The sequence below is a fragment of the Scyliorhinus canicula genome, chromosome 3 (assembly GCF_902713615.1).
Source record: "Scyliorhinus canicula chromosome 3, sScyCan1.1, whole genome shotgun sequence".
Classification (NCBI taxonomy): domain Eukaryota; kingdom Metazoa; phylum Chordata; class Chondrichthyes; order Carcharhiniformes; family Scyliorhinidae; genus Scyliorhinus; species Scyliorhinus canicula.
In genome coordinates, this window is record NC_052148.1 from 200,387,131 (window position 1) to 200,411,777 (window position 24,647).

Genomic DNA, 24,647 nt, shown 5'->3' on the forward strand with positions numbered 1-24,647 from the left:
TCGAGAAAATGACGGGCGGTTGCAAACCAGTTCCCTGCACAGTCAGCAATTTTCCTGCAAACACTGGGATCCCTCAAAAGTTTGAGACACACAATTGCTCATTCATTACTGCTCCACTTATCATTTGTTCAGGGTGTGGGACTTGCATTGGAAAGCATTGTGATTGACAGAATGCTTTTTTTGAGCAATAATAATCTTTATTATTGTTACAAGTAGTCTTGCATTAACACTGCAATGAAGTTACTGTGAAAATCCCCTAGTCGCTACACTCTGGTGCCTGTTCGGGTACACTGAGGGACAATTCAGAATGTCCAATTCACCTAACAGCACATCTTTCGGGACTTGTGGGAGGAAACCCACGCAAATGGGGGGAGAACGTGCAGACTCCACACAGACAGTGCCCAAACCCGGGAATTGAACCTGGGACCCTGGTGCTGTGAAGCAGCAGTGCTAACCACTGTGCTACCATACTGCCCACAATTAACTCGGTTGGCTGCTGGATTCTCCTCTATGTTTTCAACTTGATTTTAAACTGACGGGAAGAGCCAGCAGCTACTTCTGCTAGCTCCTAAATGTGAGCATTGTGATTGTGGAACTGAGCGGGAGCATATCCAAGAGGCAGCGGAGAATTGTGCATTTCGTTAAGGGAGGGGAAACTTGGTCAGTCCCTGGCAATGGATTTAGCAGAACAAAACAAAATTGGAAAGTTTCCCCCTGTTTTTTTTCCAAATTACTCCCTGGCCATCAGCAACAGCACTTTCTTTTTCTAAATTTAGAGTACCCAATTCATTTTTTCCAATTAAGGGCCAATTTAGCAAAGCCAATCCACCTACCCTGCACATTGAACCAAGAACAATAGAGCACAGTACGGGCCCTTCGGCCCATGATGTTGTGCCGACCATTTATCCTAATCTAAGATCAACCTAACCTTCAATTTACTGCTGTCCGTGTGCCTGTCTAAGAGTCGCGTAAATGTCCCTAATGATTTCAGACTCCACCACCTCTGCTGGCAGTGCATTCCATGCACCCACCACTCTGTGTAAAGAATCGACCTCTGACATCTCCCCTAAACCTTCCTCCAATCACCTTAAAATTATGTCCCCTCGTGACAGCCATTTCCGCCCTGGGGAAACATCTCTGGCTATCCACTCTATTCATGCCTTTCATCACCTTGTCCACCTCTATCAAGCCACCTCTCTTCGTTCTTCGCTCCAGTGAGAAAAGCCCTAGCTCTCTCAACCTTTCTTTATAAGACATGCCATGCAGTCCAGGCAGCATCCTGGCAAATATCCTCTTTACCCTCTCCAAAGCATCCACATCCTTCCTATAATGAGGCGATTGGAACTGGACACGATATTCCAAGTAGTGGGGGTGAAACCCACGCAAAAAAGGGAGACTGTGCAAACTCCACACGGACAGTGACCCAGAGTCGGGATCGAACCTGGGACTCCGGCACCGTGAGGCAGCAGTGCTAACCACTGCTCCACCGTGCTGCCCCGAGCAGCAGCACTCTGACACTTCACTCACATAATCCGTTTTCATTTCTGACCTTGATAGTGAACATAAGCAGGCTGTTCAACTGCAGAGGGCATCACGGGCTAGCAGGGGCCAAATAATTATTTATTGAAGCCAGCGGCCACCGACGGGCGCGATTCCCGGCACCGGAGAATTCGCCATCTGGCGGGATTCACGCCACCCCCCCAGCGATTCTCCGACCTCGCGGGGGGTCGGAGAATCCCGCCCAAGATCTTTTAAAAGGAAATTCATACATCTAAATAAAAATGTAAGTGAGCAGTGTGCTTGCTTGCATGCGTTCTCTCTCTCTCTCTCGTTCTCCACCCTGACTCCCATCCTTCCCAAAGAATGCACTGGATCTGCCGCCATCTTGACTTCTCTTCTCTTCTCCAGATCCATCGATAGCAATGCCAACATTCCAATTCCTCTATTTTGAAATGTTGTTGAGAAGGCTGGGAGACTCACCTCAACGCATCCTCGCCGGTCCGGGCAGCCAAAGACGGTCCATTCCCTCAATTTAAAAACACGTAAAGATTTCAAATGTGTGAATTGTTTCCAGCTCTCTCTCTCTCTCTCTCTCTCTCTCCTCAATCATGGAAAAGTGTTTTTTTTTTGGACGTAATTCTCCCATGCTCACTGCTCCAGCTCCTCCAATCGCAGGCTCCCTCCCTCCCGCCCATGCTGCTCCTCCAATCATAGATTCTGACTGAGATTTTACGGGTCAGCCCACGAGAAGAGGAATTCAGGATTGGCCACAGTATAGCGTGTTAGGCCAAAATTGGGATTCCTACCAGATGTCAGATCCGTCGCAAGGCTCAGGGCCCATTCTACTGCCCATAATGGGATTCCCCATCTGCGCCAGCAAGAACATCCAAATCACTAATAAGCATTCATTTGAATGCGATTAATGGGCTGGAAGCCCGATTCATGTCCCGTCCGCAATGTCCCCCCCACCCAGATGGGAGTCATACGGGCGTGATTTGGTGCAAGTATTGAGGAGCGTGGCTATGCCTCCCATCAATTGACTCCAGGGTGCTGAGGGAATACATCTTGGGGTGTGGGGGTCAGGAGGCTTGTGTGGGCTTGGAGGGGCTTAGGTCGGGGATCGTTCCTGGGATGGGGATGATTTGGCTGCTCTCCCCATTTGCAAACTTTAAACCCTTTAAACAGTCGGTCAGTGTGCAAAAATTTAACATTTTCTCATAAAGTAAAAGTGTTCTCATTTGTACCCCTAAAGCATTTAAACAGTCACTCAGTATCAGATACACATCCCTCATAATAAAGTGAAAGTGATACCATCTCTAAATCTAAACCCTTTAAAAGTCTTGTCAGTATGCCAAGTTTAAAGATCTATGAGATGAAGGTAAAATTCATCCCTTTAAAGTGATGGAAATCTTTGAAGTGGTTTTCATACATTCAATTCCATTGCCCTTTAAAGTATAAACGTATAAACAGAAGGCTGAAAGCTTTGATCTGCATTGTTTACTTTCACTTTCATGTCCTATTGCCTGCTAAAAGCTTCTGATTGACAGGTCAAGGCAGTTTCAAAGGCGGCATTCAGATTGCAGAGTTATACAAATTAAACATGATCCATTCTCTCAGGGGAGCAGGTGTTTTCCTAACCGCAATTTTTTACGAGTCTGCCTTTTTGTTCTCAAGTGCTTCCTGGGGAATGCAGGGGCAACCCCCACAGCTGCACTTTGTGAGGGAGGGAGCCTTGCCAGCGATTAGGGTGGGGGAGGTGCCCTGCCAGCGATGTGGGGGGAGGCTGCGGCAGCTTTTTGCGATCAGACTGTCATTTTTAAATGGTGCTCCGCTCTCGGGAGGGCCGCGATTCTCTGGTCCGGCTCCAGAGTGCGGGCGCCAAAACGGGAGTACTTTACACCGGCGCCGCTTCCGAGACCCAATTCTCTGTTCCGGGGGGGACCAGCACGGCACTGGAGTGGCCCATGCCGCCCCAGCTGTCGGTCCCGGCACTGACCCGGCGCTGCAGGGTCCGTGCATGCGCAGTTAGGCCGGCGCCAACTCGCGCATGCGCACTGGCCATCGTCCCCGCGCCGACCCCAACCCCAAATGGCGCAGGGATCCCGGCACCGGCGTGGAAGAAAAGTGGTCCGCAGCCAGAGAGGCCGGCCCGCCGATTGGCGGGCCCCGATCGCAGGCCAGGCCACTACGGAGACACATGGGAGTGACAGAATCTGTGATTGGAGAATCTCCTCACAGATCCTATCTCACCCATGCCCGCTGATCGTCCAATGAAACTACGTTATTTTCCTGTTCCCAATGAGATAATACCATGGTGTAAGGTGATTTTTATGGGGGTGCGCAATCGTTCTTGAATTTTTCACACCCATCTTGTTGCAGAGTCTTTGTGATGTCCCAGGGGTGAGATTGGCAACCGCTGTATGACAAGTCCGATCCTGCCCTCAGTGGCCAACCGCATAAAGTCACATAACAACCAAGAACAGGAATCCTGGCTGATTTTCCTAGCTTCCGGTTTGGACATGCAAACAGTAATAACTTACATTTATATGACACCTTTTTAAAAAATTATGTGTAGGTGCACGGAACCTATCAAGCTAAATGTGGCACTCGGCCACAGAAGATGTTGAGAATAAATGATTCAATGCTTGCTCAGAGAGGTAGTTTTTATAGAGTGCCTAACAAAGCAAGGAGCGGCGGATGGTTATGAGAGGGAATTCCCAAGCTTGGAGCATAGAAAGTTGAAAGTATGGCTTTTTCAAATTACTTTATGGGATGTGGGCGTTGCTGGCTGAGCCTGCACTGTCACATCCTTCATCACTGTAACCTCCTCTAAGAATCCTTCAAGATGCTTCTTTGAGCATATTTCATTGATCAGCTTCTAATTATTTGTACTAATATCTCCTAATGTGGCTTGGTGTCAGAATTTGCTAACACTCCTGTAAAACGCATGAGGAAGTTTTAGTAAATTAAGAATGCGAGATAAACACAAGTTGTGATGGTGTTGCATCGGTTTATCAGAGTGTCAAGCATTATACCTTGCAGTGAGTTCAACATGGTTCTGTACTTGCCTACTCTGTTCCACAATAACATAGGATTTATGAGAGTGAGTGGAGTGACTGACGATTTAACTTTGATCGTTGACTGTAATGGTAGCTGTGGGTTTGTGCCTTCCTTCAAGATACTGAAGATCGGACTTCCGGTGTGGACCATGGAGTAAGTGGTCACACACAGGGCAGCTCCTGCCCAAGGTTACAGAAAAGAGCTCTTTTTTTAAAATCAATACGGGGTGGAATTTTGATGAAAAGAAATAGGTGAATGTTGGAGGAGTACTTTCCCCCAGGAATGGTATGTCTCTTGGTTACCAGACCCGGCAGATACAGTGAAAGATTTGGCTGAAGCTGCAGCAAAGAAAAAAGTCTCTTCCAGCAGGCAGGCGGGGGAAGGGTGAGCTTAAAGGCTTCAAGCTGACTTGAGGGCCTTTATTAAAGCTGAATTCTAGCAGCAGAGGGAACAACTGTGAAAAGATCTCGCCAAGGCCATTGAAGAAGTGGTGACGAGACTTCCGGTGGCGGCCATGGAGGAGTAGGTCGCGCATTCGGCAGCTCCCATCTGGAACCGACTCTCGGACCTTTTTCAGGAGTTTCCACTGACCTTTGGGGCAGATTGGTGAAGCGAACACTGCCAAAAGGATTCCCTCTCTGTTGTATGGATAAGTAGACCAGGAGTGGCCAGGTGAAGCGTTTTAAGTCCCAACAGACAGAAGCGTGCGGAGCGGGCGCTGAGGCACGGCATGGCGGCCGGTATAGACCAGGGTGCATGGGCGCAGTGGGCACAGGAGCAACAGGAGTTCCTTAGGGGCTGCTTTGCTGATCTTAAAAAGGACATGCTGGCACGGTGGCCTAGTGGTTAGCACAGCTGCCTCACGGTGCTGAGGTCCCAGGTTCGATCCCGGCTGTGGGTCACTGTCCGTGTGGAGTTTGCACATTCTCCCCGTGTCTGCGTGGGTTTTGCCTCCACAACCCAAAAATGTGCAGAGTAGGTGGATTGGTCACACTAAATTGCCCCTTAATTGGAAAAAATAATTGGGTACTCTAAAAAAAATTTAAAACAAAAAAAAAAGGACATGCTGGCCCCGATGAAGGCATCAATAGACCAAATGATCGCAACTCAGGTGACACAAGGGAAAGCGATTAAGGAGATGGAGAAAAAGCTATCCGACCATGAGGATGAGTTGGTTGTATTGGCCCTCAAGGTGGAGGCGCAGGATAACCTCCACACAAAAAGTGGCAGGAGAGGCTGGAGGACCTAGAAAACAGGTCCAGGAGACAGAACTTGAGAATTGTGGGCCTCCCCGAAGGTGTGGAGGGGTCGGATGCGGGAGCATTTGTGTCCAAGATGCTGGAGATGCTGATAGGGATGGGGGTATCCCCTTGACCCCTGGAGCTGGACGGGGCGCACAGAGCCCTCGCAAGCAAGCCCAAGGCGAATGAACCGCCGAGGGCCATGGTGGTGAGATTTCATCGCTTCTCGGACAAGGAACTTGTCTTGTGGCGGGCAAAAGAAGAACGGATCAGTAGGTGGGAGAACAGCGTGATACGCGTCTACCAGGACCTGGGTGCGGAGCTGGGCAAGAGGCATACTGGACTCAACCGGGTGAAGGTGACCCTCTTCAGCAAGGGGCTGATATTTGGGATGCTACACCCATCGAGGCTATGGGTCACGTACAAGGAACGGCATCACTATTTTGAGATGCCGGACGAGGCGTGGTCATTCGTCAAACAAGAAAAACTGAGCTCGAATTGAAGGACAATTAAGCTTTGGTGGGATACGGCAGTGGGGCTGGGTAACAAGGTACCATTTCTAATATAAAATTGTATACAATGTTGGGTGTGTGTAAGGGCTGTGGTGGTGGCTGGAGGGTGCAGTGTTTTCGGCAAAGTTGAGATACGGAGGGGGGAGGGGGCCCTGTACTTAGTGCAAATTTTTGGGAAGTTGGAGCCTTGGTTCAACAAATGTCGCCTCATGGGGCAATGTTAGTGTGTTCTGTTTATTTTTCGTTTCTTATTACTATTTACTTACTGGGGCTGGAGAGGTAGTTTTAATTGGTTTATTCAAGTGGGGGATAGGGGTCCGGACAATTAGGTGACAGTCTGATTGGCGCCAGGGGCGGGAACTGCCAGGATCAGCATGGGTCAGCTGACTCTCGGGAGCACAGTGGGGGGTGAGCAAGTGCTCAGCTGGTGCTTGCCAGAGGCTTTTGGGTCGCGGGGCTGTTTTGGGGGGGGGGGGTGGAGGAGTGGAGGGGGGTGATGCTGCTTTGCTGACAGAGGAGGTATCAATTTTAGGGTACCAATTGAGGGTCGGGGGTGGTGGCTCCCTGTGGGGGTGCTCAATGAAGCAAAGGGCGCGGGCTCGAGGTTGGCCAAAAAAGGGCGATGGCTAGTCGGCGGGGAGGGGGGGTTAGCCCCCTGTTCGGACTGATGACGTGGAATGTGAGGGGTTTGAATGGGCTGGTCAAAAGAGCACGCGTGTTCGTGCATCTAAAGAGGTTAAAGGCAGATGTAGCAATGCTTCAGGAGACACATTTAAAGCTCGCACATCACACGAGATTGAGAAAGGGGTGGGTAGGCCAGGTGTTCCATTCAGGGCTGGATTCAAAGACCAGGGGGGATAGCAATTCTGATCAGTAAGGGTGTGGCATTCAAGGCTGGGAGAATTGTGGCAGATAAGGGGGGGGGGGGCAGGTATATAATGGTGAGTGGAAAGTGGGAGGGGGTCCGGGTGGTGTTTGTGAACGTCTACACTCCGAATTGGGATGATTTGAAATTTATGAGGCGCTGGACCACCTTAAATTGAATTAGACTGAGCCTGGCACATGATCAGCTATGAAGAGAGGCGAGGGTTGTATTGGGCTTGGAGCAGAGAGGGCTGAGGGGGGGATCTGAGGTGTACAAAATTATGAAGGACATAGGGTAAATAGGAAGAAACCTTTCCCTTCAGTACAAGGGTCACTAACCCAGAGGAATAGATTGATGGTAAGGGGCAGGGGAGGGGATTTGAGGAAAAGCATTTTCACCCAGAGGGTGGTGGGAATATGGAACTCGCTGACTGAAAGAGTGGCAGAGGCAGGAACCCTCACATTTAGATGAGTACTTGAAACACCATCGCAAACACGGCTACTGGCCATGGGCTGGAAGATGGGATCAGAAGTGATAGGTATTTGACGGCCGGTGCAGACCCAATGGGCTGAAGGTCCGCTTTCTGTGCTGTATGACTCTAATAGCCTCTGTGGCTGACCGAACTTATGGTAATTTTGAAATGTAAACCCATGCTGAAAATCTAGTTCGCTGCAGGAGTTTTTGTGCATGTTCTTGGCAACCATTGGATGGATGAGGATGGAGAAAATTTGTGCATCAATGGTGTGGGACATGTTCAGATGCCAAATAACTAATGAGGTTGAAGAGGTGCCAAGGAAAGGCACCTAAATTGCAGCACCAGGCGGGTCTAACATCCGTAGTTCAAATTTTGATGTGTGTCAGCAAGCCATGTTTGTGCTGGATGGAATAGCTGGATGGTTGATAAAGAAAAAAACTTTCATGAAGTTGACTGCTGCCCTGCTTAAAGATTTGTGCGGTTGTGCCATCAAATTGAGGGATGTTATTTGTGGACAAAGTGCGCATTTTTGTTTTTGAACGATCTGAATATCCAATTCAGTGAAAAGAGAGGAAGGAGATTTGTTGTGGAGGGATGGTTGTGAAAGAAAGTGCCAAAACTGACCCGGAGTGGAATTCTTTTAATGATGCCATAGCTAAAATGGCTCAGAATTAATTTGGTGAACTCTTTGCATCAGATGCTGAAGTCGAGGGGTTTTTACATGCTTTGATGGTGGTTACTGGTATCTTTGTCAAATTAATTCAATCAATAACCCTGCCATGTTAATTTAATATGAATTACCAGTGTTGTTTATTTCATATTACAAAATGGCAACCACTTACACCAAGGAGTTCACATTTTTATTGTACGCACATCGATCCCCGTTTTTGGAAGGATATTTGGAGGCTTCAAAGGTTGATTTATAAGCTGCGATCTACGTAATCTGTTCTGTTGAAGCTTAATTATGTTGTATCCATTTTTACTACTGTGGTTTCCAGAACAAGCAATGTTTACAAATTGACCAGACTCATTAGTTCCAAATGAGGCCTTAATTTGGAATTGCTTATTTGTGGCTTGGGAATATTTCATCACGGGAACACCCTTCCAACTTCCCATCCCGGGCCTGACAAGTTTCAACCAAACTAAATGACGAATTATGTCCTTGGTAAGGATTCAGCTTATACTTCAGGGATCAGGCAAGTTGCTTCATGCATTACTTTAATTTGATCCTACCTCTGTGAGAGGTGTGTCGGCTGAATTGGTGCTCCAATATTTGAGCTATTGTTTTAACTGCTGTTGTGAAAGCTTTAGTAGTTTCTAACACACACACAACTCTGTCTTTGTATTCAAATGATTTTTATGAACACTACCATTTAGAAGGACGAGGGCAGCAGATGCATGGAAACACCATTATCTGGATTGTCCCTTTCAAGTCACTCACAATCCTTACTTGGAAATATATTGCCGCTCCTTCACTGTCACTGGGTCAAAATCCTGAAATTCCCTCCCTACACCACAGGGACTGCAGCAGTTCAAGAAGGCAGCTTATCACCACGTTCTCAAGTGCAACTAGGAATGAGCAATAAATGCTGGCATAATGAGTGCCCACGTCATGTAAATGAATTTAATAGCCAGGTAGTTGGAGAACATTTATAAATGAAGGAAAATGCATTTTTTAATCCAGATATGCTTGGGAACTGGCAGAGAGGTGACACGACAGTGTTGGGAAATAAAATTCAACGTATAGAATTGCAAAGTGCTTCGCACGGGAACAAAAAAATCTAGGAAGAGGCTATTACTTAAAAAGAAAGCAAAGAATAACTCATATTTTGCGGTCAGTGGTGAAAACAATGCACCCACTGTTCCTCAGAGCTACCTTTAGTGGGTTTCTATGAGATATTCTAAACAGTGAGGGCCCTCTGCAGGGGATCTGAGATATGTGTGGACAATGCAAGCAACAGCATGACTCTTCACCAATCAGATTGAAGAATCTGTCACAAAACATGCAGAATGTAGGCCAGGAAGTGTAAGTGTAATATGTTAATTCAATGAAGAATCAAGTACAGAAAGTGAAACAAACAGAGGGAGTGTGTTAAGAATTGGGGGGAATTCAACAAATCTATACTGTATGAGGAGAGAGTGCTGATTGGTTGGCATTTGGACTCTGGTAGAGGTGTTGCCAAGCAGAATGCACCAGTAGTGGTAACTGAAAGTTAACTGCCAAGCATTGTTTGAATTTAAAGCAGGCAGCTTGGCTCTGATTGCTTAAGGCATTGCGTTGTGGAATGAACCAACAAATGGCTATCACTTATTTTGCTCGGGCGAAACACTTATTTTGTTTAGGTGAGACAGGCGCAATGTGTGCACATATTCTTTGTGCCTGTATGCATTAATATGCATTGCAGAAGTGACATGCTGTTTGGTCATATTAACCTTTTGCTGTTGGCAACAGGGAAGATACAGACCCTATCCAACCAGACCATGCTTACAAAACTCAAAACGCAGTGTTTGTTTCTGCGTTTGAACAATATTTGCTAAATAATCCTCAGTGTGCTCAGCATTGTGCTGACAACCAATTCAAGACTCAGACGTGCTCACAGTGTAGAACATTTGTGTATACTGGAAGCTAATATATATTACTGCAAAGGGTCCTGCTCTTTGCAGACAAAGAACATGTACACACATTGTGCCTGTTTCACCTCAGCAAAGTAAGTGATAGCCATTTGCTGGTTCATTCCTCAAGGCAATGCTTGACCAATTGCCTGGTTGAAATACAAAAAATGCTTCGCAGTTAATATCAGTCACCATCACTGGTGCGTTCTCCATGGCAGCACGTCTACCAATCAGAGTCCACTTGCTAACCAATCAGCACTCTCTTCTCATCCAAATTCCCTTTCTTTTTATTCTTGAACTTGTCCTTATGAGTGCAAGATAAGATGTGTCTTTTTTTCCAGCAATATTCAAGTGGCAGAGCAGTTGTTGGTTCATAATTAAGACTTACGCTGTTAAAAATATGCTTATTCTGGAACGGACCAGCCTTAATTATTTGTATAGCATGGTTAGTGCATAATTAGAATGTTGGATTTATCAATAAAATACAACAAAGCTTAAGCAGGCGCAGGGCAAACTAGAAAGCAATTTCCTGATTTCAATGTTTAGTTTATGCATGTACAAACGCTAGAGGTTGCTGTCCAAATTGTTCCTCAATAACCTGAATGCTGATAACGTCACCATCCTATGTAACTGTGGCACAGAGAAACATCTTTCCTTGTCCTCCTTGGCTGACGTGTAGCTGTTGCCTTTCTGCCCCAATGCCGCCTCCAACTCTTACTGTCGTCCAGCTGGGTGGGACTGCTCACACCTGCTTCCATTTTTATCTGTCTAATCGTAGCCCGAGAATCACTTGCAGTGGCTTCTCTTTCTGCTCCCTCACCATTGCCCCTGGTGTCCCTCAAGGATCTAAACTTGGCCCCCCTTCTACTTCATATCTACATGTTGCCTCCGTGACATCAGTGACATCATCTGAAAGCACAACATTAATTGTCACATGTTTGCTGATCACACTCAGCTCTATTTCACCCTCATCTCTCTCCACTCATCCACTACTGAATTATCTGTTCATCTGACACTCAGTACTGGATGAGCAGAAATTTCTGTCAAATAAATATTAGAAAGAGTAAAGACATTGGCCGTGATTCTACCACTGCGTTGCACGGCAAGTCGCCCGATCCGCCTTGCCCAGCGTGATCCGGATCATATCCTCGTTAGCCATGATCCAGATGTTTGAATGAGCACCGGCGAGGCCTCACCCAGTCTTTGTTAGTATTGGTCTCCACAAGTGGAGACCAGGCATGATGCCCACTCCACAGGTCTCTGAGGCCATTGGAGCCCCTGGGTGATCAGAAACATGCAGTGCAGTACCCTGGCACACGCCTGGGCACTCTGGCAGTGCAAGCCTACCACCCTGGCAGTACCTCTAACCAGGAACTGCCAGGGGTACTCTTGGGTGGCAGAGCAAGGGTGACTGGGTGCCAGGTTGCCACTGCTAAGGTGGGGGCCTGAGGAGGGCCATACCCATGGAACTGGAGTTGAGGGGAGATATGAAGAGGCTTCATGAAGGTTTGGTGGGTAAAGGGGGGCCCCTGCAACCCCATAATGGGGTGTCCTCACCCTGGGGGGGGGGGGGGGTCACTTAGAGATCGGGGCATCCTTTCAAAATGGCTCCCTGATCTCTGAGGAGTTGGTCTCGCGGTGAGTTCAGCTCCCCATTGCTGAAAAAAAATTCTAAGTGTGGTCTGGACCAGGGAGAAACTCCCAAAGGCCCCAAAAAATGACTAAGTGTGGGTGAATCGGGGGCGGCACGGTGGTGCAATGGTTAGCACTGCTGCCTCACGGCACCGAGGACCCGCGTTCAAGCCTAGGCCCGGGTCACTATATGTGTTGAGTTTGCACATTCTCCCTGTGTCTGTGTGGGTCTCACCTCCACAACCCAAAAAGACATGCAGGTCAGACAAATTGGCCGGGCTAAATTACCTGTTAATTGGAAAAAAATAATTGGATACTCTAAATTTTTTTTAAAAAGTGTGGCCAAGCTCACCCAAAATGACACATCAAAATGTTTTCGATGAATTGCGCCCATTGTGTTTGGGCCCTGCTCCAAACTCCATTTATTAGACTTTATCTCACTCCTTCATAACAGTCTGAGGTTAATGATCCTATTTGGCCACAGATGAGTTTCTGACCTCATATTCACACCATCACCACTAGCAGCATCTCATTTCACTGTAACATTGCTCCACTTTGCCCCGTCTCAACTCATCTGCTGCTGAAACTCTTACTTCTGCTTTTGTTACCTCTCAACTTGACTATTGCAGTCCACTCACACCTGGCTAGTATCCCAGTAGGTTAGCTGTGGCAGCACAGTGGTTAGCACTGTTACTTCACATCTCCAGAGTCCCAGGTTTGATTCCCGGCTTGGGTCACTGTCTGTGTGGAGTGGGCACGTTCTGCCCGTGTCTGTGTGGGTTTCCTCCGGGTGCTCTGGTTTCCTCCCACAGTCCAAAGATGTGTGGGTTAGGTGGATTGGCCATTCTAAATTTGCCTTAAGTGTCCAAAAAAGTTTGGTGGGGTTACTGGGTTACGGGGATAAAGGGATAGGGTGGAGGTATGGGCTTAGGTAGGGTGCTCTTTCCAAGGGCCGGTGCAGACTCGATGGGCTGAATGGCCTCCTCATGCACTGTAAATTCTATGATCCCACATTCTCTCGCGCTTAGAGCCATTCAAAACTCTGCCCGTGTCTCAATGTACACCAATCCTGTTCTCCTATCGCTGTCATGTGAGAGTACCTTTAAGAAATGGGTGATTATAAATGGGTATGTATATAAATATCTGTAGTGAGAGTACCTTTACAAAATGGGTGTTTACTACTGCAGTGTTGTCAGAGAGTGGGTGGAGCTGGGTTGTCTGTCAGCTTTTTAGTTTCTATTTGGGCTGTTTGCTGCAGGGTATGTTTTAGTTCCGTTTTCAGAGCTGGATAGCTGCAGTCACAGCCAGAAGGTGTATTAGAGTCTCTCTCTCTAATCTAAAAATTGTAAATCGATTCTTTGGTGATTTAAAATTAATAACTGCTCTCAGTAGTGACTTTAACCTGATGTGCTTCTGTTTAAAGGTTTTTTAAAAAGTCTTATGGATGTTAAAAGGAAGCTTAAGGATTACTTAGTGTTGTATTCTTTGGGGGTTGTATTTGAATTAATGGTTGCTAAGATGTTCACTATGTTTCAAAAAGGTTAACTTGAGTTCATAGAATAAACATTGTTTTGCTTTAAAAAAATACATTTCCATTTCTGCTGTCCTACACCTGTAGAGTGGGCCGTGTGCTCCCCACACCACAATTTATTAAAAGTTGTGGGTCAGGCGAATCCATGATACACTTTGGCGTTCTCTAAACCCTGGCCCATAACATCGCCCTTGTGCTCGCTGACCTATATTGGCTCCCAACAAGCAAAATTTAGAATTTCAAGTCTCTATTTGGTTTTCAAATACTTCCAGGATCTCATCCCTCCCTCCCTCTGTAATCTCATCCACCACCACAAAACTCCTAGATATCTGCACTCTAATTATGGCCCCATGTTGGAAACCAGAGTTTCCTGCACTCTGGCTCAATCTGAGTAAGTGGCTTTGGAGGCGAATGGATTCAATGGTAGGACAGTGGAGTTTGTGACGGGGCCTGAAAAGGTAGGCCTTGGTCTTTCTGATCTTGTCTGACAATGTAATGGTGAGTTAATGGAGCTGCTGTGGAGGAAAGGCTGGATGTTGTCAATCTATACGTGGAAGCTGACTCTAGGTCCATGGCTGTCGGTGATGTGACCTAGTGGAGGCAGACAGATGAAGGAAAAAGAGGGATTAGCAGTAGTCCTTTGGGAATAACGGAAAGTAAAGGTGTCCAGGCCGAGAGAGGAACCATTGTTGAAGATGCTATGGCAGGAGATGAAGTCATGGGAACCACGCAAGTGAAGTCCCACTCACCTGAACAAAGAGGAAAGAATTAGAAAGGGTATCATTTAAAAATAGACTAAGGGGAATTGAAAGACAACAAGGAGGAATAGTGCACATGGTCATTGTGGCAGTCACCACTGTTGTATTGTGTATACTGCATACGAGGGTACAGTATTACGGTAAGGCTCCTGTACTACAGATACGGGAGTAGATCCCTGCCTGTTGGCTCCGCCCAGTAGGCGGAGTATAAATGTGTGTGCTCACCGAGCTGCAGCCATTTAGGCAGCAGCTGCGGGAGGCTCCACATCTCTGCGCAATAAAGCCTCGATTACACTCTACTCTCGTCTCGTTGTAATTGATGGTGCATCAATTTATTATGCAGAGATTTTAAATGATGGATCTCTGCATCAAGCCTGATCGCCTGCAGCTGCACCCTCAAGCAGACAATGCCAAGTCGGCCTTCGCCCACTGGCTAGCCTGCTTCGAGGCATACATAGGATCTACGACTGAACCACCCTCAGAGACACAGAAGCTCCAGATCCTCTACACGCGCCTGAGCTCGGACATCTACCCTCTCATCCGGAACGCACCGACATACGCTGAGGCCATGGCGCAACTAAAGGAGAATTACACGCAGCAGACCAACAAGATCTATGCCAGGCACTTCCTGTCCACGTGGCATCAACTCCCTGGTGAGTCTGTGGAGGATTTCTGGTGTGCCCTGCAACTCCTAGTGAGAGACTGCGATTGCCAGGCAGTTTCGGCCGCTGAACATTCGGACTTGCTACTTAGGGACGCGTTCGTTACAGGTATAGAGTCAGCCTACATCCGCCAGCGACTCTTAGAAGGGGCTACCCTCGACCTCGCGGTGACCAAGAAACTAGCGCTCTCGCTCACAGTCGCCTCACGTAATATTCAAGCATATGCCCCTGACTTTGCGGCCCACCCCTCCTGGACATCATGGACCCTGCCAGCGAATGCCTTACCGTGCACCCCGTCAGCGACCGCCGCAGCCAACCCCAGGCCTGCGCCATGCGGCAACCACACAACCCTGGGGGACCCAAGTGCTACTTCTGCGGACAGTCAAAGCACCCCCGAAACGCTGCCCGGCACGGAGCACGCTTCGCAAGGCCTGCGGGAAGAAAGAACATTTCGCTGCTGTGTGCCAGGCCCGCTCGGTCGCCGCCATTGCCCCAGCATCCCCCATGTGCGACTCCCGGGCGCTGCCATCTTTCTCCCCGAAGACCATGTGCAGCCTGTAGGTGCCGACATCTAGCTCCCCTCACAACACATGCGGCCCGTGGGTACCGCCATCTTACTTGCCATCTTGCTTGCCTCACACGTGCGGCCTGTGGGTGCCCCCACCTTGCCCACCCCAGGACACGTTCGGCCCGTGGGCGCCGCCATCTTCCCCGCCTCAGGATCCCTGCCTGTCGGACACCTCATCGGGCCGCGCATCGCCTGCAACCGCCGCCGACCAGCCATGCCTGGCCTCTGTTACGATCGACCAGACACGACTGCACAACTTCGCGATCGCGCCGACGACGGTGAAGATCGACATGCACAAGGTTTCCTGCCTTCTGGACTCCGGGAGCACTGAGAGCTTCATCCACCCCAATATGGTAAGGCGCTGCTCCCTCACAGTGCACCCTACCAACCAGAGAATCTCCCTGGCCTCCGGATCCCACTCCGTGGCGATCCGGGGTTACCGCACCGCCAACCTCACCATCCAGGGCGTAGAGTTGAGCGGCTTCCGGCTCTACGTCCTCCCCAACCTCTGCGCTGCCTTGCTACTCTGCCTGGACTTCCAGTGCAACCTCCAGAGCCTAACTAATTTGGCGGGCCCCTACCACCCCTTACTGTATGCGGCCTCACAACCCTTAAGGTTGACCCACCTTCCCTGTTTGCGAACCTCACCCGGATTGCAAATCCATTGCCACCAGGAGCAGATGGTACGGTGCCCAGGATAGGATCTTCATCAGGTCTGAGGTCCAGCGGCTGCTACAGGAAGGTATTATCGAGGCCAGCAACAGCCCTGGAGAGTTGTTGGTAGTGGTAAAAACTGGGGAGAAAAACAGGAAGGTCGTTGAGTAAAGTCAGACCATCAATCGGTACACTCAGCTCGACGCGAACCCCCTCCCTCGCATATCTGATATGGTCAATCAGATTGCAGAGTACCAGGTCTTCTCCACAGTGGACCTGAAATCTGCCTACCACCAGCTCCCCATTCGCAAGGTGGACCGCCCATACACTGCATTCGAAGTGGACAGCCGCCTTTACCACTTCCTTAGGGTTCCCTTTAGCGTCACTAACGGGGTCTCGGTCTTCCAATGGGAGATGGACCGAATGGTTGACCAGTACGGACTATGGGCCACTTTCCCATACCTGGACAACGTCACCACTTGGGGCCACGACCAGCAGGACCTTTCCAAATTCCTCCACACCGCCAAACACCTTAACCTAACCTACAACAAGAACTATGTGTTCAGCACGGACCGATTAGCCATCCTCAGCTATGTGGTCCAGTTCTAGGGCCCGACCCCGATCGCATGCGCCCCCTCATGGAACTCGCCCTCCCCCACTGCCCCAAAGCCCTCAAACGATGCCTGTACTACGCCCAGTGGGTCCCAAACTATGCGGACAAGGCCCACCCACTCATTCAATCCACCGCTTTCCCACTAATGGCCGAGGCTCACCGGGCCTTCAACCGTATCAAGGTCGACATCGCCACGGCTGCGATGCACGTGGTTGACAAGACGTTACCATTCCAAGTGGAGAGCGATGCATCGTACGTCACTCTGGCCGCCACCCTCAACCAGGCAGGCAGGCCCGTGGCATTCTTTTCATGCACCCTCCATGCCTCCGAAATTCGGCACTCCTCTGTCGAAAAGGAGGCCCAAGCCATCGTAGAAGCAGTGCGACATTGGAGTCATTACCTGGCTGGCAGGAGATTCACTCTCCTCACTGACCAACGGTCGGTAGCCTTCATGTTTAACAACACACAGCGGGGTAAGATCAAAAACGATAAAATCTTGAGGTGGAGGATCGAGCTCTCCACCTGCAATTACGAGATTTTGTATCGCCCCGGTAAGCTCAACGAGCCCCCCGATGCCCTATCCCGAGGTACATGTGCCAGCGCACAAGTGGACCGACTCCGCACCCTGCACGATGATCTCTGTCACCCAGGGGTCACCCACTTTTATCACTTCATCAAGGCCCGCAATCTGCCCTACTCCGTCGAGGAAGTCAGGGCTATCACCAGAGACTGTCAGGTCTGTGCGGAGTGTAAACCGCACTTCTACCGGCCAGACTGTGCGCGCCTGGTGAAGGCCTCCTGCCCTTTGAATGCCTCAGCGTGGACTTCAAAGGGCCCCTCCCCTCCACCAACCGCAACACACACTTCCTAATGTGGTCGAAGAGCACTCGAGATTCCCCTTCGCCATCCCATGCCCCGACATGACGTCTGCCACCGCCATCAAAGCCCTCAACACCATCTTCGCTCTGTTCGGTTTCCCCGCCTACGTCCACAGCGACCGGGGATCCTCATTTATGAGCGATGAGCTGCGCCAGTACCTGCTCAACAGGGGCATTGCCTCGAGCAGGACGACCAGCTCCAACCCCCAGGGAAACGGGCAGGTGGAGTGGGAGAATGGGATGGTCTGGAAGGCCATCCAGCTGGCCCTACGGTCCAGAAATCCCCCGGCCTCCCGCTGGCTGGAGGTCCTCCCCGACGCCCTTCACTCCATTTGGGTGCTCCTTTGCACTGCGACTAACTAAACTCCCCATGGACGTCTCTTTGCCTTCCCCAGGAAGTCCACCTCCAGGGTTTCGCTCCCGACATGACTGGCAGCTCCAGGACCTGTTCTCTGTATGCACGTGCGGCTGCACAAGGCGGACCTGTTGGTTGAGAGGGTACAGCTACTCCATGCGAACCCGCAGTACGCCTACGTAGCGTACCCCGATGGCCGCCAAGACACCGTCTCCCTTCGGCACCTGGCACCAGCTGGGTCCCCGCACATCTCTCTTCCCCCCCCCCCCCTCCCGGCACCACCCTTCCTTCCCCTGGCGCACCCCGCCACAGCCCCCGCTCCAGGACGCTCCGTCCCACCCGTGGATGAAGATGAGGTCGACACTGACGACCGAACCAACACCGGCATCAACACCACACCTGCGGTGCTCACAACGGTGGATCAAGGCACGTGACCGTCTAAATTTGTATTCTTTCATAATTTTATTAACAACTGTATGTAAATAGTTTCCACCACCCCCTCTTTTTTAACAGGGGGTGAATGTGGTCGTCACCACTGTTGTATTGTGTATACCGCATACGAGGGTATTACGGTAAGGCCCCTGTACAGGTACGGGAGTAGATCCCTGCCTGCTGGCTCCGCCCAGTAGGCGGAGTATAAATGTGTGTGCTCTCCAAGCTGCAGCCATTTTGGCAGCAGCTGCAGAAGGCTACACATCTCTGTGTAATAAAGCCTCGATTACTCTCTACTCTCATCTCATCATAATTGATAGTGCATCAGTCATCACAACTTGGGGCAAGGTACTTTCTTGCTGCAGAAAGCGAGAATGTCGATTGTAGGGTTGCAGTGCAGTTTTAGAGAGGCAATTGCATATTTGTTGACAACAGGGAAATTAGAGGTGGCATGGTAGTTGCAGAGGATGATTGAGTTTTCTTTTAAGGAGGAAGGTGGTGACAATGGATTTAGAATAAAAGGAAGGAAAAAGGACCAGGAGGGTTATTATGCTAGAATGAGTGCTTTAAGATACCTGGTAGTGGCTGTAATTAGCTATGATTTACAGTGTCAAACAGGATTATAACATTTTATTGACTATTGAATTGTTACCAAAGGAAAAACAAGATACCAATTTTACAAATAATCGTGCCTTGTGCCTTCATTGTGAAAGGAAGTCTAACATTGACTTCAGGAAATTGATTCCAGTTGAGCATGAACCAAACATTCATGCTCATCAATGTATATTAACCTTGGGCAAATAGGGAGATGAAATGTATCTTGAAAGACTGTTTATAAATCATTTCCCTTGAAAGATCGCCATGGAAACCTTTTGTTTCTAAACCCTGAACATAGTACAGGGCAATGACTTATGCAACAATGGGGCTGCGTACATTACAGCTGCTCCATTGAAGAAAATCAACAAACATTTTGACCATCACTAGCAGTTTTGGCCAGAAATACTGCATGGTGAAGCACCCGATGATGGAATGAAACAATAGAAAAAGGTAAAGCAGATTTTGACCATCACTAGCAGTTTTGACCAGAAAAACTGCATGGTGAAGCACCCGATGATGGAATGAAACAACAGAAATAGTGTATCACCAACGCTCCAGAGTTCAAGTGTGCAATCTAGTTTGCGTACAGAAAACCCTTCAAGAAACAGTGACCATCAATCTAAATATTCAGAGTGCAGCTCCTTCCTCGGGTGAATTCACCATTCACCTGAGGAAGGAGCTGCTCTCCGAAAGCTAGTGATTCGAAACAAACCTATTGGACTTTAACCTGGTGTTGTCAGACTTCTTACTGTGCCCACCCCAGTCCAACGCCGGCATCTCCACATCATAAATATTCAGAGTCCAGAAAGTTTTAGCATGTGTAAGTTAGACAATGGCTGAAATTGGAATGTCACATGCCTGCCTACTTATCATAAATAGAACATAGAACAGTACAGCACAGGACAGGCCCTTCGGCCCACGATGTTGTGCCGACCATTTATCTTAATCAAAGATCAACCTAACCTACACCCTTCAATTTACTGCTGTCTATGTGCTTGTCCAAGAGTTGCTTAAATGTCCCCAATGACTCTGACTCCGCCACCTCTGCTGGCAGTGCATTCCACGCACCCCCCACTCTCTGTAAAGAACCTGATGACAGTGGTCTCTGCATGCAGCAGCAATGTCAGCGCACACTTGTATTTCTCTGGAATAAATGTTAGAGTAAATGTCCCATTGGGATAATGGCCAAGGATCTTATTTTCCTCATCAAAAAATGGGCTACTAATCTTGATGAAACCAATTTGTTGCTGTTGGTGGTGAATGCTAATGTTCGTATTGATGGATTTGTGCTGATCCAGTATAGAAAAGTGACCGAGTGAGGGACATTTACTCTCACTGCCACAAGTGATCAATACAGTGGGTGATAAATTGCCCCTGGAGGTCTTTTACAAACAAATATCCTCCCACAATTATCGGTTCAGACTCTGCAAGGGGACCATTCATGAATTGCCAATGAAGCTCTTTGTTGTATTTATTTTCCATCTTTCTGATGTGGATGTCACCGGCGAGGGCAATATTTATTGCCCATCCCTAATTTCCCTGATGATGATGGCGATAAGCCAACATCGTTAACAGTCTGTCTGATTAGGGGTGCACCCACACATTTCCAGATTTTGGCGCAGTGCCGATGCAGGAACGGCAGTTTATTTCCAAGTTAAGGCAGTGTGTGACTGACTGAAAAATTTGCACCTCTGTATTTCCAGTTTTCCTTCTCCTTCCCCTGTAGATAATCAAAAGCACCAGCATTTCCATACTCTGGGAAGGAAAAGCCCTCTATTTTATTTGATTAATTTCTGTTACTACTGTGGTTATACTTCAAGTGTGTCAGGGAATCATACTGTACAAAAGGCCTTTTGGCCTGTTACTCTTTAAAAGAGCTATCCGATTCACCCCACTCATTTCCCCACACCACAATGTTTCTTTCTTTTTCATTAACTGTCTTTTCAATTATTTTCATTACCTTGTAATTCTATAACATTTTTCATAATTGATCTTTAACAAAGAGTTAACAAGTTCTAAAAACCTGTTCACACTTTTCATCAATACGTATGGAGCCACGTTGAGGTAGGAGGAATCTTTAGAGAGCTGTTAGACTGGGCTCTTTTCCCAGTGTCATTAAACTACCTTTTATGACGGTCTGCTTTCCTCAGAACAGAACAAATAAATGAAGTGTGTTAGAATCCCTACAGTGCAGAAGGAGACCATTTGGCCCATCAAGTCTGCACCGACCCTCCAAAAGAGCACCCTATCTAGACACAATCCCTCACCCATCCTATCCCTGTAACCCCATAACACCACCTAACCTTTGGACACTAAGGGGCAGTTTAGCATGGCTAATCCATGTCACCCTGGATATCTATGGACTGTGGGAGGAAACCGGACTGTTGGAGGAAACCCACGCAGACACAGGAAGAAAGTGCAAACTCCACACAAACAGCCACCCGAGGTTGGGATTGAACCTGTGCCCCCTGGCACTGAGGCAGCAGTGCTGACCACTGTGCCATCTCCTGGGTGATACCACAATGACATTCAATTTGAATACAATACTTGCTGCTTTCCATAACATTTAATATTTCTGGGATGCACCAAGTATCATGGGCGGGATTCTCCGAAATGGAGACTAAGTGTTCGTGCCGTCGTCAACGCCGCTCCAGCCTCCCTTCCCGGCGCCAAATGGGCGCCAAATGCGCGCCGGCCCCAACGCAACATGGCATGGGGGTTCAGGGGCCTGCCGTACAACAAAGTAGGCCTGGGGGGGGGGGGGGGAGAGGACAACCCACCAATTGGTTGGCCCCGATCGCGGGCCAGACCCCATCAGAAGAGGCCCCCCCCCCCCCCGCACACAGGCCGCCCCCGGCCCTTTGCGCAGAGTTCCCACCAGCAGCGACACAGGGATGAACGGCGCCAGCGGGACTCTGCCATTTCCGCTCGGCATATCTGGGCCGGAGAATTGGCGGCTAAGCCGCGGACAGTGGGCCACAATCGGCGGCGCGCCAACGTGCCGCGCCATTGGGGCCGATCCTCCGCACCTTAGAGAATTACGCGCCGGCGCTGGGGCGGCGTGGTGTGGTTGCGGCGATTCTCCGGCCCGACGCAGGGCTGGGAGAATTGCGCCCCATGTTTCGAGAAGTGGGTGAAGTTGGCATTGTCAGTTTTGAGAAAATGCAGCAATCCAACAAGCCCACTGAACTGCTCACTACTATGCATTGTCCTGCTCACTACTATGCATTGTCCTGCTCACTACTATGCATTGTCCTGCTCACTACTATGCATTGTCCTGCTCACTACTATGCATTGTCCTGAGGCAATGAGAAAGTAAAAACAAAATGGAGGGCATGCGAGGAGTAGGGTGGGGGAATAAAATGTATCGATGTCTGTAAAGTAAAGAGAATTGATAAAAAGATACTTGCACATTTAGAGTTGATCTGAATTGGTCCCATTTAATATGTTTTCTAAATGTCGCTTTATTGTTTTCTGTTTTGCTCAATTCAGATTTAAAATGTCGTCTCCACCTATTCTAGTTAGTTGCGTTGACAACGATTGTACCGATGGACAGCCAATGCAAGTGTACTCTTTTTGAAATCTGAATGGAGACGTAAGTTTTAACCTTGCGCTGCAGCTGTTTAAAATTGCAAGAGATTTGACCGCTACCATCCCCCTTCTTTCTTTTATCCAACATGACCATCTGAGCAAATAGCAACCTGAAACCGGTGGGGGTGAATCTTCTAATGTGTAAATCTGGGCCCAATAACTTCATTGGACAGCGTGCACTGTTCAAACTGGTAGACTGAGCGAGGAGGCCATTGTGACTGATGAGACCATCAATTCACGCGACACGTGGTTAGAAGTGAACAGTGGTTTTAATCGTCTTACAACAGAGCCTGCCTGTGACACGATGAACTCCAGATGAACTGCAGGCAGGCTCTCAGCATCAACCTTTATACTTCCGGTAAGGGGGGTGGAGCAAAGGATGGAGCCCAGTACAAACTCCCGTACACTCCCAGTGCATCTCCCCCTAGTGGCAGAGCAGCGCAACTGCTCGTGTGCCAAGCTTACAGAGACATAGTAATACAGTGTGAATTACGCTACTGGGATTCACCACATTCACCCCCTGTAAAAAAATCAAGTCCGGCGGGGGTGGTGGCTTACAGATTGAGTCTGTCCGGTGGCCGAGTTGTCCGCTGTGATCGGCGGAGCACCAGGGTTGCAGCCCCTTCTGGTGGCTGGATGAGCACCGTCGGTTGGGGTACGATGGCGGACTCCGGGGGCGATTCCGCCCGAGCTTCATACCCGTCTGGTTCGACTGGGGGCGCTGGGAGCTAGCTGGCGCGGGCGTGCAAACAAAATGTAGCGAACTGGTAGGTGCGGGGGCGTGGGGGGCAAGTTGGGTGGAATGTAGTGTGACAGTGAGGGGTACGTTGGCGGTGGTTGGATCCTGCAGGTGTAGGTCCCGGAGGGATACAGTGTCCTGACGGCCGTCAGGGAACTCTACGAAGGCGTACTGGGGTTCGAATGCAGTAGGAGCACTTTCTCTACGAGTGGGTCAGTTTTGTGCGCCCTGATGTGCTTCCGGAGGAGTACTGGGCCCGGTGTCTTTAACCATGCCATGAGCGAAACCCCCGTGGTAGTGCCGCTGGAAAAAAATAAAGAGCCGGGGGTCTGGTTGGTGGCGGTACATAAGAGGGACCTAATAGCGTGGAGCGCGTCTGGGAGGACTTCTTGCCAATGGGAGATCGGGAGATTCCTGGATCGGAGGGTCAGTAGGACGGTCTTCCAGACCGTCGCATTCTCCCTCTCCACCTGCCCGTTCGCCCTGGGGTTATAGCTGGTAGTCCTGTTCGAGGCGATGCCCTTGCCGATCAGGTACTGACGCAGATCGTCGCTCATAAAGGACGAACCCCGGTCTCTGTGTACATAGCTGGGGAAACCAAACAGGGTAAAGATATTATGCAGGGCCCTAATGACTGTATGGGAGGTCATATTGGGGCACGGGATAGCAAAGGGAAAACGGGAGAACTCGTCTATGACGTTCAGGAAGTACACATTCCTGTTAGTCAGGGGGAGTGGCCCTTTGAAATTGATAGTGAGGCGTTCAAAGGGCCTAGAAGCCTTGACCAGGTGGGCCCTGTCTGGTCTGTAGAATTGCGGTTTGCACTCCGCGCAGATCGGGCAATCCCTGGTGATGGCTTTTACTTCCTCGGTGGAGAAAGGCAGATTTCGGGCTTTAATGTAGTGGGCGAGCTGGGTGACCCCCGGGTGGGAGGTCATTGTGGATGGTTCTTAAGCGGTCACTCTGTGCGCTGGCACACGTCCCGCGGGACAGGGCATCTGGGGGCTCGTTGAGCTTCCCCGGTCGATACATAATATCGTATTTGTAGGTGGAGAGTTCGATCCTCCACCTCAGAATTTTGTCATTTTTAATTTTGCCCCTTTGCGAGTTGTCAAACGTGATCTTTGATCGGTGATGAGTGTGAACCATCTACCTGCGAGTTAGTGCCTCCAGTGACGAACATCCTCCACGATGGCTTGTGCTTCCTTTTCGACTGCCGAGTGTCGAAGTTCCGAAGCGGAGAGGGTTCGGGAGAAAAATGCGACTGGTCTCCCTGCCTGATTCAATGTGGCTGCAAGAGCTACCTCTGAGGCATCGCTCTCAACCTGGAACGGGACGGATTCATCCACCGCCCGCATGGCCGCTTTGGCG

At 49.3% G+C, this 24,647-nt stretch overlaps 1 protein-coding gene across 7 annotated transcripts in view; it reads left to right on the forward strand.

Moving 5' to 3' along the window:
- The window catches only part of fam160a1a (family with sequence similarity 160 member A1a), a 225,551-nt gene that overhangs the window by 65,866 nt on the left and 135,038 nt on the right, over positions 1–24,647 (forward strand). For 2 of the 7 annotated variants that reach the window (XM_038791988.1, XM_038791985.1), the window contains exon 2: positions 22,439–22,541. The exons of 2 other annotated variants lie outside the window; for them this stretch is intronic. The gene's annotated coding sequence lies outside the window, so the exon portion shown is untranslated. Of the gene's footprint in view, positions 1–3,879; positions 4,029–19,313; positions 19,397–22,438; positions 22,542–24,647 lie in introns of those variants that run through there. 3 more of the 7 variants (XM_038791987.1, XM_038791986.1, XM_038791990.1) reach the window with 3 other exon arrangements.